The sequence below is a fragment of the Panthera tigris genome, chromosome E3 (genome assembly GCF_018350195.1).
Source record: "Panthera tigris isolate Pti1 chromosome E3, P.tigris_Pti1_mat1.1, whole genome shotgun sequence".
Lineage (NCBI taxonomy): Eukaryota > Metazoa > Chordata > Mammalia > Carnivora > Felidae > Panthera > Panthera tigris.
Genome location: NC_056675.1, coordinates 34,196,162 through 34,211,391, shown reverse-complemented (window position 1 = coordinate 34,211,391; position 15,230 = coordinate 34,196,162). Strand labels below are relative to the sequence as shown.

The following is a 15,230-nucleotide window of genomic DNA, read 5'->3' as shown; positions in this document are numbered from 1 at the left end:
AGTTCCTTGATTTCTAGGAACACAGTCTTCCTTGCCTAACCAGAGACAGGGCAGCTTGGATTGCGGGAAAGCAGAAAGGAGGGACCTCAGGTTTCCGCAAGATATGTGCAGACTAGGGAAATAATTAGTGATCAGGATGAGTAGGGAAAACCAAGCCGTATTCTTTCTTGGCCTTTTAGGGTCTGGAATTTCCATTCATTCAATCACTGTGAGCACTTGGTGATCTCATGTTGTTCTGATGGGCAGTTTCTGTGTCTTTGACTCTACCACTGAATGAATGAATGCATTCTCTCTCCAAATACCTTTAGAAAGCTCCTGGGCTATTACTCATTCACAGATTAGTATTACCTAGCTTTGATAGGGCATTTTAATTTTTATAAGAGCACCTTCACCACCTCTACGGTCTCATCTGCAGCCATGAAGGAGGTACTACCACTATTGTTGTCTTCATTTACTCTTGAGGAAATTGAGGATCGGATCGGTGGAGTGGCCGGACCTAGATCATGCAGACAAAACCATGGACTTCTAGTCCAGTGCTCTTAGCGTTGCCTCCAGCATGCACAAGCCATTTGTCTTGCGGAGCTGGTGGGCCAGGAGGTGTTAAGTGAGGTGTTAAGGGGCAGCTCCGAGGGCTGATGGAGAGGGCCCTGAGCGCCCGCACTAGGAGGCGGAGAGGAGCAGGGCATCTTACGGATTCTGACTCTGGATCTAGGGTTCCAGAGCCAGAACGCGGGGAGCAGGTGGGGCAGCTACACTCACCCGCAGACCCCAGGATCCAGGAAAGGGGACAGGAGGTAATTAAGGTCTAGGTTAAATCAACCTATGGAGCCGTCCTCCACCCCGCATTCGCTAGGCTCCCCTCCGGCCTGGTGGGGTTCCTCAGCCTCCTCCTCCACAGCCCCAACCCTCGCTCCCCGGCCCTCGAGGTCCCTCCTCCAGGCCCCCGGCTCCCCCGCCCCCGGAGGCCGGACTCTGCCCCCGCCCTGCCTTCCCCCTCCCCCCGGGGGCGGTGGCCCGTGGCGGGCGCGCTCATTGGCTGCGGCGCGAACGAGGGCCGGGGCCGGCAGCGCTGATTGGCCAGCGCGGCTCGGCGGAGCCAGGAAACCCCGCGAGTCGCTGGGGGAAGTGGGGCAGAGACCGGACGCACCCGGAGCTCAGAGCGCAGGAGCCTCAAGTCGGCGCCCGGCACACCGGAGTCCGCAGACCGGAGCCCGGGCCTGGAGGTAAGGGCCAGGCGCCGGGTCGCATGAGGCGGGCCCGTCCACCGAGATGGCGTTGCCCCCAGGGAGCAAAAACGGGGCGTCTTCTCCCAGAAACGGGGCCCTCATCCTCTCGAGACGCGGGTCCCCTCCCCGTAAAAGGAGAGGGTCTTTCACCTCCCAGAGAGGAAAATAGCTTCCAATTCCCAAAAGAAAAGGGCTCTTCCTCCGGGCCCCAGGCTCCAGAGGTAGGATTCCCCTGCTCGGTTTACCCCTTGCAATGGAATGTGCACCCCCCCCCCAAAGTGGGGTCCAGCCTCCACGCGTATCTAGGGCCCCTCTCATCTCTTCGGAGATGGATGCACCTTCCGCCTCCCTCGGAAACTAAGTTTGGATCTCTTGTTCCACCCTCGCTTCGGAATGGTGGGGGTCTTCTCAGCACGTAGATAACAGGACCCTCCCTCCATGGAAAACGAAGGCCCCCCCAGATGTCCTGGGAAATAAGCCCCTCCTTAAGACCAGGAAATAGGAGGGCAGAGACTCAGTATGTCTCACATGAAGCCCCTCACACCCAACAGGGACTGCCCTGTGTACCCCACTTCCCAAACTGGACTCTGAGATTTGCCTTCGGATGTGGAGGATTCCCTCCCCCTCCCCCACCCCGCCCATGGCCCCCTTCCCACCCATGATGGAGACATGGTTGCCTCAGACACCACCACAGTAAAAGCATTTGGGGGAGCTACCCTCTTCCTCCAACAGATGCAAGGCGAGGGCCTTTCATACTCAGAAACAGGACAAGGAGCTGGCCACCCATCTGGACCAAGCCGCCCACCTGACTCCACCTCCCTCTAACCCTTCCAAGCCACTCCCCGCTCATGAACACCCTCCACCCACTCTCCCTGCCCCTCCAGAACCCAGTCCTTCCCCGACTGTACCCCCACACCTCACTGCTCCACCTGTTTCCATCCCACCTCCCCTCTCCCACCGACCCCTCCACCCCCTGGGCCAGAGATAGGACCAGAGGATGTTGAGTAAGAATGAAGCCCTTAAAGTCAGGATCCTGAGCCTAGGGGCCCTTTCTAGTACCCTCTGAACTCTGACAGCAGAGATGGCCCCTAAAGGCAACAGGACCACCGCTAGTGTTCAGGATACTCTCCCCTGAGGCAGTCCAGGCTCCCTGGAGAAGGGGGTGTCAGATGCAAAGAGGGGGGCCCAGCTTGCTCCCTGGGGCTCCCCTTCCCTCCAGCTCCAGTGGGCACTGCTCAGTGGGACTCCCTGGGCACTCGGCCAAGGGAGGCAGATGCTGCAGGAACCATCCATTGGGCTGGAGACAATGTTGCCGTTGTTGGGCCAAGGGTCAGGGTGTTGGTGACTTGAGGGGGGCCGGAACCAGCTCTTATCTGGCAGGCCAGGGTGGAGGACAGGAAGGAGAAAGGCGAGGAGCTTTGCCTTACTCCTTAGACCTGCACGCAGGATATGGGGTATGGAGAAATGTGTGTCCGGGAGGCCCAAAGAGGTCAGCCCCGGGGGGAGGCAAGTCTGGAGTGCCAAAGCCCCAAAGGGCTTCTTGGTTAAAGATCCGCTCCCTCATTTGACAGTTGAGCAAACAGAGGCACAAAGAGGGGAAGACACTTGCTCAAGGTCATCCGGCCAGTGGGTGGCAAATCTGGTCACAGTCTTTCCAGGGATCGTGGGGTGCTGGGGTCCAGGACACAGGCTCCAGGCCTCACGTTTACAACTGCGCCTGCTGGCACTGGCCCCTCGGCTTGTCAGAGGAGGCGCAGGGGCTCTGAGAATGTCACGGAGGTGGGAAGGAGCAGAGCTGGAACTCAGCACTGCCCCCCCACCCCACAGGCCACCTTGTAGAATCTCTTCCTGGGGGTCTGCACTTCACCGCTCACCCCATGTGATCGTGGCACTGAGCCCACCCTACAGCAGTCTGCTGTCCCCGCTCAGAGCATGGCTGCGTTTCCTGAGCCACCGGATGGGGCAGAAGCTGGAACGGGCAGCAGCAGCCTCTCCAGAACCACCCAGCGGGGCAACAGCGACTGGGTCCCTGCACATGGGAGGGTCTTGAGGTGGGGGCTTCTCTCTCCCCTCCCCCCACCCCCGCCACCTCCAGCTAAAGGGTTGGCTGTCATGCTCCATTTTAGAGCAGGGAGCCAGGTCCAAGGTGCCAAGGCGAAAGTTCAGAGCGTCAAGGGAACTGGCCTGCACAGGGGGCAAGAGATCTGTCTCTGGACCCCTCTTATCTGGGTCTGGAACCCAAATCTGCTCCTTGGTGTGTGATCTTGAGGAGATTATTAATCTTATATCCACATAAAATGAGCTAATCCTCGTCATGTGCGTAGCTGCTACCGCAAATGGGTGGGAGCAATGATTGTGATTTCAAGTGCAAAGTCATAAAACCTTTGTGTTTTAGGACCGCAGACCATAAAGTCAGGGGGAGCCAAGAGTTGACTCCTGCCTCCTGTTGGCGGGGGAATCTTGGGCAAAGTCACTCCCTCTCTGAGCCTCAGTTTCCTTACTTCTGAATGAGGTTGTTGGCGGGTAGGCCTCAGAGGAGAGAGAGCTGTAGACCAGGCCTTCTCATCCTCAGCAGTGCTGACACTGGGGGCGGAATAATTGTCAGTGTCAGGGGCTGTCCTGTGCACCGAGGATGTTTAGCATCATTCTTGCCCCTCTAGCTACTAGGTGCCAGTAGAAACCTCTCTAGTTAGGCCACTAAACTGTCTCCAGCCATTGCCAGCTGTCCCCTGGGGGGCAGAATCACGCCCACCCCTCCCACTACCGCAGGTGTCTTGCATACCCTTGATGCCTGACTTAAAACACATTCCTTCTCCTTGCTCGGTCGGGCTCCCTTCTCTGCTTTCTGCACGATGGAGGGGGGTGGTGTCCAGCCACTGAGCCTCCCTGTGTTAATGAGAACCTCAGTCCTTCATATTAAATAATACTTTGCTGGGGCGCCCGGGGGGGGTCAGTCGGTTGAGTGTCCAACTTGAGCTCAGGTCATGATCTCATGGTTCACGAGTTCGAGCCCTGGAGCCTGCTTTAGATTCTGTGTCTCCCTCTCCCTCTGCCTCTTTCCCACTCACACTCTGTCTCTCTCTCTCAAAAATAAATAAACATTAAAAAAAAATTTTAAAAGCCCTTTGCTACCTCCAGAGCACCTCCTGTGCATTGCTCTGGGCCTCCCATCTTACAGATGAGCAAAACCAAGCCTCACCGAGGTTACGTGGCTTGTCTAAGGGCATTACTCCCTTCCCTGCTAGAGGTCAAAGAAATGTTGATTCCAGCAAGAGTTTCAGAAATAACCTGGTTCTGGAGCCTTCTTTGGAAGGTCATCTGGCCACCTCTTCCAGAACTCAAACTGCATGCCCTTTGGCCCACCTCTCCTTCTTCTAGAAATGTTCACTCGTGTACACAGGTAGATGGACACAAGAGTAAAAATGAGCAAAGCACAGCACACAGAGGTTGACAGACTTGCTCTAGGTCACTCAGCCAGGAAATACAGGCTTGGGACTCAGGCCTAGTCCTGAAGCCCAGGCTGGGGCCCTTTGCCTTGACCCCGCCGCTGGAGAAGCCCAGCCCCCGGCCCCAGCGTCAGGCACATTTCTGCCTGGACCCGTCCCTTTCTCTGGGGAAAGCACTCAACCAGCAGTTCTAGCTGCTGAAACTCAGAGTTCTGGAGTCTCAGAGTTCTGGAGACAGGAAGCTGAGGCCCCCCGCCCCAGGCCCCAGGCCCCAGGCCCCAGGCCGAATCTCAGCCTGGGCCTTGAGGGAGCTCTTTCTAAAATTCCCAGTGGGCCCGGGGGTTGGATGAGTGCAGCTAGACTGGGCTTCTACCAGCACGATGGCCTCACTAGAGGTCGTGACCACTAGACCCCTCAGGGTTTCATTTCCCCATCTTTGGCCTTTTCTGCTTCTAAGAATACGTATATACAGGTTTTGGTTTCAGTTCTTTGGGCTCATCAGCCTGGAAGTGAACTCCTCGGTCATGTGATCAGCCACATGATAATTCCTCTTTTGACCTTTTGAGGAACTTCCAAGAGACGCCATTTTCCATTCACACCAGTAGGTGTGCAAGGGGCCCAGTACTTCCACATCCTTACCAACGCTGGTTGTGTTCCAATTATATTCATTATTATTATTATCGTTATTGTTGTTATTATCACTGTTACCGCCGTTCTAGCATATGTGAAGCAATGCCTCATGGTGGTTTTGATTTGCATTTCTCTAGTGACTCATGAGCTGCTTGTTGGCTGTTTGTAGATTTTCTATGGAGAAACGTCTATTCAAGCCCCTTGCTCATTTTTGAATTGGGTTGTCTTTTTGTTGTTGAGCTTTCAGAGCTCTTTATAGACATGAGTGTATTTTTGTGTTGCGCGTTTTCCTCTTGCATGGAAACATCTGCTCAGCTCCTTGTGGGTCGGGCACTGTCTTGTGACCTTGGGATACCCAGGGGACTACAATACAGTTACTGCCCACAAGGGGCTCACGGTCTAGAGAAAAGCTTCTCAGCCTTAACACTATTAACTGTGCTGTGGGGGGCTGTTCTGTGCATGGCAGGATGCTTAGCATCATCCCTGGCCCCTACCCCACCAGATGCCGGTAGTGCCTCCACCCCTGTGTGACAACCAAAAATGTGTCCAGATTTTGCCAAATGTCCTATGGGGGCAAACTTGTTCTCCCTGGTTGAGAATCACTGGTTTAGAGGCTAAGAGAGATCTGCGTATCTGCAATTTCAGTCATATCTCTTGTGCCTAAGAGGGTTCATGGTGGGCGTTTCAGGACATACTTGCTGGATGTTGGGTGGGTGAGTGGATGGGTTGATGGGTGCATGGATGCATTGACCCGACCACTTTTTGGTTGGATAAATTGATGGAGGAGTGTACGAATGGATGGATGAATAAATGAATGCAATTTACAAAGCCCAGACACGTGCCCGAAATTCTCCTGTGGGCAAACAAAACACTGTTCTTCAAACTGGAATATTCTACCCCTTTCTCTCTGCCTAGCACGGTAGTTCTCACACTTGAGCATAAGAAGCCCCTGGAGGGTTTGTTAACACACAGATTGGTGGGCCCCACCACCAGACTTGATGATTCAGTAGAATCGCGGGCCTGGCAGAATGCTCTGAGCCTAGTTTCCATGTTCTTTGACATCCCTGCACCAGACTCCCCAACCTTGCCAATCTGTCTGTCCTCAGAGGTCTATAGGCTTAACTCCCAACGTCTCCCATTTAGGTGCTCACATTTACTGCCTTGAACTATTGTCAGCAGGCTGGAAGTCTGTCCCTTGGCCACACTGAGAATTTCTTCAAAGCTGTGACCCATTGTGTCCTAGCACCTTGCTGCTGAAAGCAAGGTACAGAGCCCAGCAGCATCACGACATCTGGGTGCTCAGTAGGATGCAGACCCTTGGGGCTCCTGGGTGGTTCAGTCAGTTAAGCACCCAGCTTCCACTCAGGTCATGATCTCACGGTTCCTGAGTTTGAGCCCCATGTTGGGCTCTGTGCTGACAGCTCAGAGCCTGGAGCCTGCTTCAGATTCTCTGTCTCCCTCTCTCTCTGCCCCTTCCCTGCTCACGCTCTGTCTCTCTCAAAAATAAATAAACATGAAAGAAAGAAAGAAAGAAAGAAAGAAAGAAAGAAAGAAAGAAAGAAAGAAAGAAAGAAAGAAGGAAGGAAGGAAAGAAAGAAGATGCAGACTCTTGGGCCCCTCACAGGCCTACAGAATGCAAATCTACATTTTAACATTATCCCAGGTTGGCATTTGGTGGGGGTTGGGGGAGGCGGGACTCATGGTCACATTCGAGTTTGGGAAGCTTGTGCTAAGAAGCTAAGCCCGGCGTAGCTTTGCTGATGAGTTACTCCGGCAGCATCTGTTCCAAGGTAAATGGTATCTGGGCCGGAACATCATTCAGGCATTATTGGTCGGTCCTATCTTTGCCTTACCCACTTTATGGCCTGGAATGTCTGAACTGATGGCTTCGTGCAGGGGAAGACAGAGGCCCAGAGGGGTGGTACCTTGCTCAGGGTCGCGACTACGGTGAAGCAGAATGGAAACTGGGGAGGAGCACCCGGAGAGGCTTAGTGTCAACGGTGGTGAGACACAGAATCACTGGGTGGGAGGGCACTGGCCTGAAGCTGCTGGCTTTGCTGTTCCAAAGTGGAGAAATGGGAGACTGGTGAAAAAGTAGGCCAAGAACCAGAATGTAAGTGTATTCTTTCATTTATCCAACAAGTATTAATTGGGTTAGCAGATGCCAGACCCCAGCATCGTGTATATGGTATTGAGCAAAGAGAACAAGGCGTCACCCTCAGTGGCTTCTGCCTAGGTGGGCAGTCTGACGTTCATTCATTCATTAACGTGTCCATTTATTGTACAACTCTCATGTGTCCTGTGCATTACTAGGCGTGTGTGTGCGTGTGACGAGGGAGAGATGGAGACCCAGCTGCTCACTGGAGGATCCTCTAGGCTGGCTGTGGGGAGACAGACCCAGAACGATTGCCATTCAGTGAGATGTGTCCCCGGGGAAGGCTGGGGGCACACAGAGGCTGGAACTCAGAGGAACCCTGGGGATGCTGGGGAAGAAATTTCAGAAAGAAAGGGCAGGCAAGATGTTCTTGACAGAGATAACATGAACAGAAGCTCAGAGACTTTGTGGGAAACTGTTGAAATCTTCAGGGGGAAAAAAAGGGGGGGGGTAAAACCATGAGTCCTGTGCAGATGCAAAAAGGAACACTTGTTCAAGATTGTTTTAGGCTCGTTCAGTGAGGGAACCGGCAGATGTTAGAACTGGCCCAAAGGCAAAGTCGACTAAAGCACAACTATGTATGTGGAGGAAAGGAATATTGAAATTAACTGCAAATGGCGGGGGGAAATGATTGGACAAGACAGAATTTGCTTGTGTATCCATTTCCTGCAACTTACAAAGCTTTGGGAAAAATAGCTCAAAGAGAGTGAACAGGGCTAGAAATCAGATAACCTGAAAGTTTGTCCTGTACACAGATAATGCAAAATACTCCATTGAGGCATACTTTTTTCCCCTGTAAAACCTGTGTTCAGAGGATGGGGGGAGGTCTTTGGTAGAGCACAGCATGGGTGAGTGAGGAGAGGCGAAGCTGTTGGAGGGCCAGAGAGATCGTGGACATCCAGGTGACCCACGACAATGAGTGGACTTGACCAGAGACCAGTAGGGAACCACGGAAGGATGTTAAGCAAGGATGTGACCTGATTTGATTAGCACTGGAGAAAGATCCTTCCGGAAGCTGGGTGGAGAGCAGACCCCAACTATAGGTGGCTTTTAACAGAGAAACCTGTTAAAAGATGAGATGATGGGGACATCGCCTAGAATAAGGCTTGGCAGATTTCTTTTGTAAAGGGGCAGATAGTCAATACTTGAGCCTTTGGGGCCATATAGTTACAGTCCAGCAGCCATAGACAATGTAGCGAATGGGGAGTCTATGTTCTAATAAAACAAAAGTGGGCCGGTGGGCCTGGGCCAGTTGTCCAAGAGTGGTAGTTGAGTGGCTAGAGCTGTCCATGGTTTTGACAGGCCTCCTGCGCCTAGATGTTTAGAACCCATTGGCAGCTCTCCTGGGGGAACCCAGGGACACCTTCTCCCATTTGCCTTTAAGCACGAGCTCCCTGAGGGAACCAGACAACCCCTGGGGCAGATCGCTGGCCTTCAAGCAAAAGCTTTTAGGACCTCAAAGCTCCTCTGGGGCAAGGTTGACCCAACAGCCTCTTATAAGCAGCCAAAAGAGCAAGCCACCGTGGCAGGGCCGTTCCCGGGTGGGAACAGAGCCTGCCTCCTGTCTCCTTGGCCAGTGCTGTAAATAGCTCTCTGCTGGCTTTGCAGGCTGAGCGCCCTTCTGGGGACAGGCTGGAAATGAGCACACGAAGGAGCACTTGTGCAAATTACTGCCTGCATGCGGGTTTGCGCGCCTGGCGTCCTTCCCCAGGCCTAAGTGCACAGTCCTCCCCGGGGCCGAGGGCAGGGCTCACAGAAGAGCCACACACACAAGGACATGGGCCTCCTGACCCGGGGACGGGGTCCAGGAGGGATTCAGAGCTGGGCTGTCAGAGTAATGAGAAGCCAGAGGGACAAGAGGAAACATTCGGAGGACCCTGGAACAGAGTTTCAGCTTAGTCTCTGCCCACCTAATGGCAGTCCGTCACCCATAAATAGCAGGCAGCTCGTATTTGCCGAGAAGGCAGTGGCTGCTAGGGTTATTCTAAGGGTTTTCTGTGTAGTTGCTCATGTCATTGTGTACAACAACCCTGGAGGAAAGGCCGGTCAGATTGCTGAGGTGGGCAATGCAGGCCCAGAGAAGATGGCACACTCAACCTGGCCCTCAGAGTAACAGCAGCTTGTGTGCGGAGAAACCCAGGCTTACAGACTCCGAGGCCCCAAGCCCTGACTCTGAGCCATGTGGATGCCCCTGGATGTGCCCTCCCGATCCCAAGCCCCACCCCATCCTTGCCCTCACCCTTGCCCTCCCCTCCCCTCCCCTCCCCTCCCCTCCCCTCCCCTCCCCTCCCCATGCTCTCTGACCTCTGCTACTTCTCAGTCGAGGGTAATCACAATGTCTTATCACTTGGGGCGCCTGGGTGGCTCAGTCGGTTACGTGTCTGACTTCAGTCCAGGTCATGATCTTGTGGTTTGTGAGTTCTAGCCCTGCATCAGGCTCTGTGCTGACGGCTCGGAGCCTGGAGCCTGCTTCAGATTCTGTGTCTCCCTCTCCCTCTGCCCCTCCCCGACTTGTGTGCGCTCTCTCTCTCTCTCTCAAAAATAAACAAACCTTAAAATTTTTTTTAAAAAACAATGTCTTATCCCTTGACCGGCAGTTTGGGGGGACCAGCTGCTGTGTGGCAAATGAGAAAGCAGAATTGAAAAGTCAGAAACTCTGAATAAGACCTATGGTGGGCAGAGAAAGTCCAAAGCACCTCCTTCAGCAGCCACCGCCCACAGACAACTCGGACTATTTGTGGTGACTGATCCCTTTCGGCCACGGGCACCCCCTCGCTGGCCTGCTGTAAGAGCGTGGGTTGAGGTCGGTTTTTTGGTTGCTCCTATGGGGTCCAGGGAAAAGTCACACACTCAGAAAGCAGCTGTGTCGTGCCGGCTTGCTCAGGGTGCTGGAGATTGTGACGTCTGGGCCTCAGTTTCCTCATCTGTAAAATGGCAGCAACAATACGTCTTGGGGCAGCATGTTGCTGGTTATTGGGGGGATGATAAGGGCGAACGTGGTTGAGTGCTCTCTACCTGCCAGACACCAGGCTCCGTTTGGATAATCTCCCTTAACGCTCTCAGTAACCCAGATGGTAAGGTTGTCTTGTGTGCATGAAGGCAGAATCAGAGAGTTTTAAAATCTCTTTACCAAGGTCAGAGGTAGGAAGAGCCAGAAACTGGACTTGATCCCGAGACCTGCCTGGCTCCAAAACCCGTCTTCAAACATGTTTCACTGGAGACCTCCAAGGTTCAGAGAATCAAAATCCCGCATCCCTCTGTTCCCATGCCTTCCTCTGCCCAGTCTGTATGCGCTCGTTCTGTTTTTCTTTTTAACTTCATTTATTTATTTATTTTGAGAGAGAGAGAGAGCGTGCACGCGCAGGCACATTTAAGTGGGGCAGAGACAGGGAGAGAGAATCCCAGGCAGACTCCTCACTGTCAGTGCAGAGCCTGACACGGGGCTTGAGCCCACGAACCGTGAGATCATGACCTGAGCCGAAGTCAGATGCTTAACTGGCTAAGCCACCCAGACACCCCTGTATGTGCTTATTCTGTTTTTAAGTGATAATTAATTCATTTTCCGAATCGGCAAAGTAGCATGTGGTAAAATACTCAAGCGATACACCTCGGTTTACAGAGAAAAGCAAATTTCCCTCATCCACATCTCTTGGGCCCCTTCCTCTCCCTCGAGGCAGCTCCATACTTTACACAAGGTCACCGTTTTGTGCTTTGTTCTTTATCCTTAATATATCATAGTCATTTCACACATGTGCGAATATTTCCATGGGATAAACTCCTAGGAGTGGAATTGCTACATCAAAAGGTGTGTGTGTGTGTGTGTGTGTGTGTTGTTGTTGTTGTTGTTGTTGTTGTTGTTGTTGTTTTCCCAAATACTTTGGAAAGTATTTTGTGTACAGAAGCCAACCCCGAACAAAAAAGAACAGCTCAGTCTTTTTTCACGAAATTGGCAGTCATATGACCAAGAACCAGGTCAGCAAGAAACAGCAGGTTCTTCGTGCCCTTCTCAGTCGTCATCCTACCCCTGTGGTGCCCCTTCCGGTCCCTCCCACCCTTCCTTGCTCTTCCGTAGTTGCACTTGTCCCACCTGAGGATACGTCCTTTGTGGCAGATTAGTTTTGTCTGGTTTTTGCCATCGTGCTCCGTTGTGTCTACCTTCTTTTGCAGACCATGACATCTGCAATCTATCCATGCTGCACCTTGTAGCATCGTCCATTTGTTTCCTTTCTTGGCCAGTAGTCCAGGGTGTACATAGTGGTTTTTAAATTTTCCCTACTTACTGGGGCACCTGGGTGGCTCAGTCGGTTAAGCATCCGACTTGGGCTCTGGTCATGATCTCGCAGTTCATGAGTTCAAGCCCCACATCAGGCTCTGTGCTGACATCTCAGAGCCTGGAGCCTGCTTCAGATTCTGTGTCTCCCTCTTTCTGCCTCTCTGTTACTTGCACTTTGTCTCTCTCTCTCTCTCTCTCTCTCTCTCTCCCAAAAATAAATGAATGTTAATTTTTTTTTAATTTCCCTGCTTACTAACTGAATTTTATCATCTCTTTTATGTGTTTCTTGGTCATTTGGATTTGCTGTTTTCTAAAGTTAGCCTGTTCATATCTCTTGTCCATTTTTCTTTTGAATTGTCATTTTTTTGATTGCTTTGTAGGAGTTTTTGTCATGCTTGGTAAAATTGTCCCTTTGGCAGTTATAGGTTTTGTAGGTATCTCCTACCCTGTGGTGTGATTTTCATTTTCAGTGGTCACTTTTGGCAATAGGAATTTTTAATTTTTATGTAGCTCACATTCCTTTATGGTTAATGCTTTTTGTGTCCTATTTGAGAAACTCGAGGTCATCCATAGTTACTCCCCTCTTATCTCCGAAAAGCTTTCAGATCTATGTCTCCTACCACCCAGGGTTGATTTTTATATATTGCATTAGGGAGGATCACAACACATTTTTCTTCCCATGGGGATAATGCAGCCAGCCCAATATCACTGCCACTTTGTCAGAAACCAAGTGTTCCATATTAGCATAGGTCTGTTCTTGTATTCTCTGTTCTGTTGCATTGGTATGTTTGTCTTTACCCCACGTTGTCTTAACTACAGTAGCTTTAGAATATGATAGAATGTGCCAGATTGCCCGCCGAAGAGACTTACCAGTCAACACTTCCAACAATTTATCAAAAATGTATGGAGAGCCCAGTGTGGTGCCAGACAGTGTGATGTTAGGGTTATTGTTGTTGGTTTTTTTTTTAATGTTTAATTTTGAGAGGGCGAGAGGGAGAGAGAGAGAGAGAACAAGCCGGAGAGGAGCAGAGAGAAGTGGAGACAGAGGATCTGAAGCAGATTCTGTGATCACAGCGGTGAGCCTGATGTGGGGCTCGAACTCACAAACCGTGAGATCATAACTTGAGCCGAAGTCGGATGCTCAACTGACTGAACCACCCAGGTGCCCCAAGGGATATGGTTTTAAGTACAGCTTAAAGAGTGTTGCGGTCTTGTAAGCAGTCAGACATGAGCCAAATAATTGTACAAACAGAGGTGCCATGTAAATGTGGGGGTGCCACCAAAGGGAGAGGGAGGCCTGTGGGTTCAAGAGTGTGTGAAGAGGGGGATTTCATCTGGTGAGACAGGGTCAGGGAAGGCTTCCTGGAGGAGGTGCATCATGAGTGGAATAGGAATTAAGGAATCAGAAGCAAAGGAAAAGCATTTGGGAGTAGTGGGAACAGCATCTGCAAAGGCTCTGAGGCAGAAGCCTGCATAGGACAGACACTGGATCCAGTTGGCAGGACTCAGAGGGAGGGGAAGGTGATATGCGTGGAGATTAGAACAGTGAGCAGGGCCAGGCCTCCAGGCCTTTGAACTGTGTTCAAGGGCTGGGTTTTATGCACCAAGAACAATTACCCTGAGCAAATAACAAGAGTCTCCTTGAATCTTCCAGATTAAGAGCAGTTCCAGGAGCCCTTTCCGCACCCCTGGGGTGGCTTCTTTACAGGAGGAAATAGTGCAGCAACCTCCAGAGCGACAGCTCGGTTCCCTCTAGCCCCTGGCACCGAGCGTCTCGGTTTTGCCAGCCGTGCAAGCCCAGCCCTCCCACGTGGGTCTGCCTGGGTTCTGCCAGCACGGTGTCAGGTCTGGAGCCCTTCTGCCCCCAGCCTGGCAGCCGCGTCCTGCCTGCTGGGCCCTTCTGGGTGCGCCTGGTGCCGTGGGCCGGAATTCTTCCTTCCTCTTGCTCTTCATCATCATCTCTGCTCATCACCCTGGCGGGCGGTGCTATCCTCACTCCACAGATGAGAAAACGGAAACCAGAGAGCTTAAGTCACTTGCCTAAGACCACACAGCATCCAAGGGACAAACATGACTGTTTCCAGCTCTCTGTCAATTTAATTTCTCTTTTTTTGAATGTTTGTTTATTTTTGAGAGAGAGAGAGAGAGCTCAAGCAGGGAGGGACAGAGAGAATGGGACAGAGAATCTGAAGCAGGCTCTGTGCTGACAGCAGCGAGCCCCATATGGGGCTCAAACTCGTGAACTTCAAGATCATGACCTGAGTCGAAGTCAGACGCTCAACCGACTGAGCAACCCAGATGCCCCCAAATTTAACTTCTTAAACCCGAGTGGTACTTTATGTTTCTTTTCAGAATAAGGAGTGGGTCAGACTGATGAGGAAACTCACCTGAGTAAGTGCCACACTGTTCTGAGTCAGGCTCCTTGCCTGGGGCTGCACTGATGGGTTCCTAGGCCTAAGGCCCCTGGTCCTGCTGTTGACACCGATGTTTTAATTTGGTCGCCAGTGTGGGGTTCTGGTTCTTTCTGCACTAAGTCGAGTAATTGAGAGGCTTTTAGTCACGAGATATGTCTGCTGGGTTTTTGCAGGATCGGGAGGTGTGGAGGAGATCTGAATACACCAGCACTCAAAATCTCATTAAACGGGCCCGTCCCTGTTTGGGGACGGCAGATCCAGACAGAGCCGACAAGATTGATGTTGTTTTCATGAATCCAGGCATCTGTTGTGTTCCTTGTGTGTTTCCAAGGCAGGAATTTGTTGGCAAGAGAATAAGGAAGCCGGGAGCTTCGGGAAGGTTTCAGAGCCCAGAGAAGATGGTGTAGATTGTGAATACGGATTGGCTTTCCCCTGTGCGGTGGGATGTGTCAGGGGGAATACAGACTGCCCTGAGTCCCTGCCTCTGGCCGACCGTGCTGCCTGCATTCGGCACACTCCGCTTACGGAGCATCTGCTCTGTGCTGGGCAGGCAGTGTGCTGCAAGCACCCTCTTGGGAGCCCCCGGACGACCCTGTGACGTGATTTCAGACTATTTCGTGGAGAAAGAGCCATTACAAAACTTGCACCAGCTCCCCAGAAACCAAGTGTGGGAACTGGGGCTGGAACGGCTTCAGCAGAAGCGCTTTGTTGGTTGGCTCACGCCCACGTGGTATTGCATCGCCTTGGCGGGGGTGATCTGCCTTTGTCCCTTAGGGGGAGGGGACTTCAGGGTGCCTGTGGGGCTCAGCCAGCTGAGCGTCCCGCTCCGGAACTCAGCTCAGGTCTTGATCTCAAGGCTCGTGAATTGGAGCCCCACGTCAGTGAGGAGCCTGCTTGGGATTCTGTCTCTGCCCTTCCCCTGCTTGCGTGCTCACTTGCTCTCTAAATAAATAAATAAATAAATAAATAAATAAATAAATAAATAAGAGGGGATCTCCACCGGGGCAACTGTACCCCGTCCCTCCCCCCACACCAGAGGACATTTGGCAAGGTCTGGAGACATGTTGGCTTGTCACAGCTGGGGCG

General features: G+C 52.2%; 1 protein-coding gene across 1 annotated transcript in view; it reads left to right on the top strand.

The window, feature by feature from the left end:
* Positions 1-1,126: 1,126 nt before the first annotated feature.
* The window catches only part of ABAT (4-aminobutyrate aminotransferase), an 89,958-nt gene continuing 75,854 nt past the window's right edge, over positions 1,127-15,230 (top strand). The window contains exon 1 of the mRNA XM_042972496.1: positions 1,127-1,223. The gene's annotated coding sequence lies outside the window, so the exon portion shown is untranslated. The remainder of the gene's footprint in view (positions 1,224-15,230) is intronic.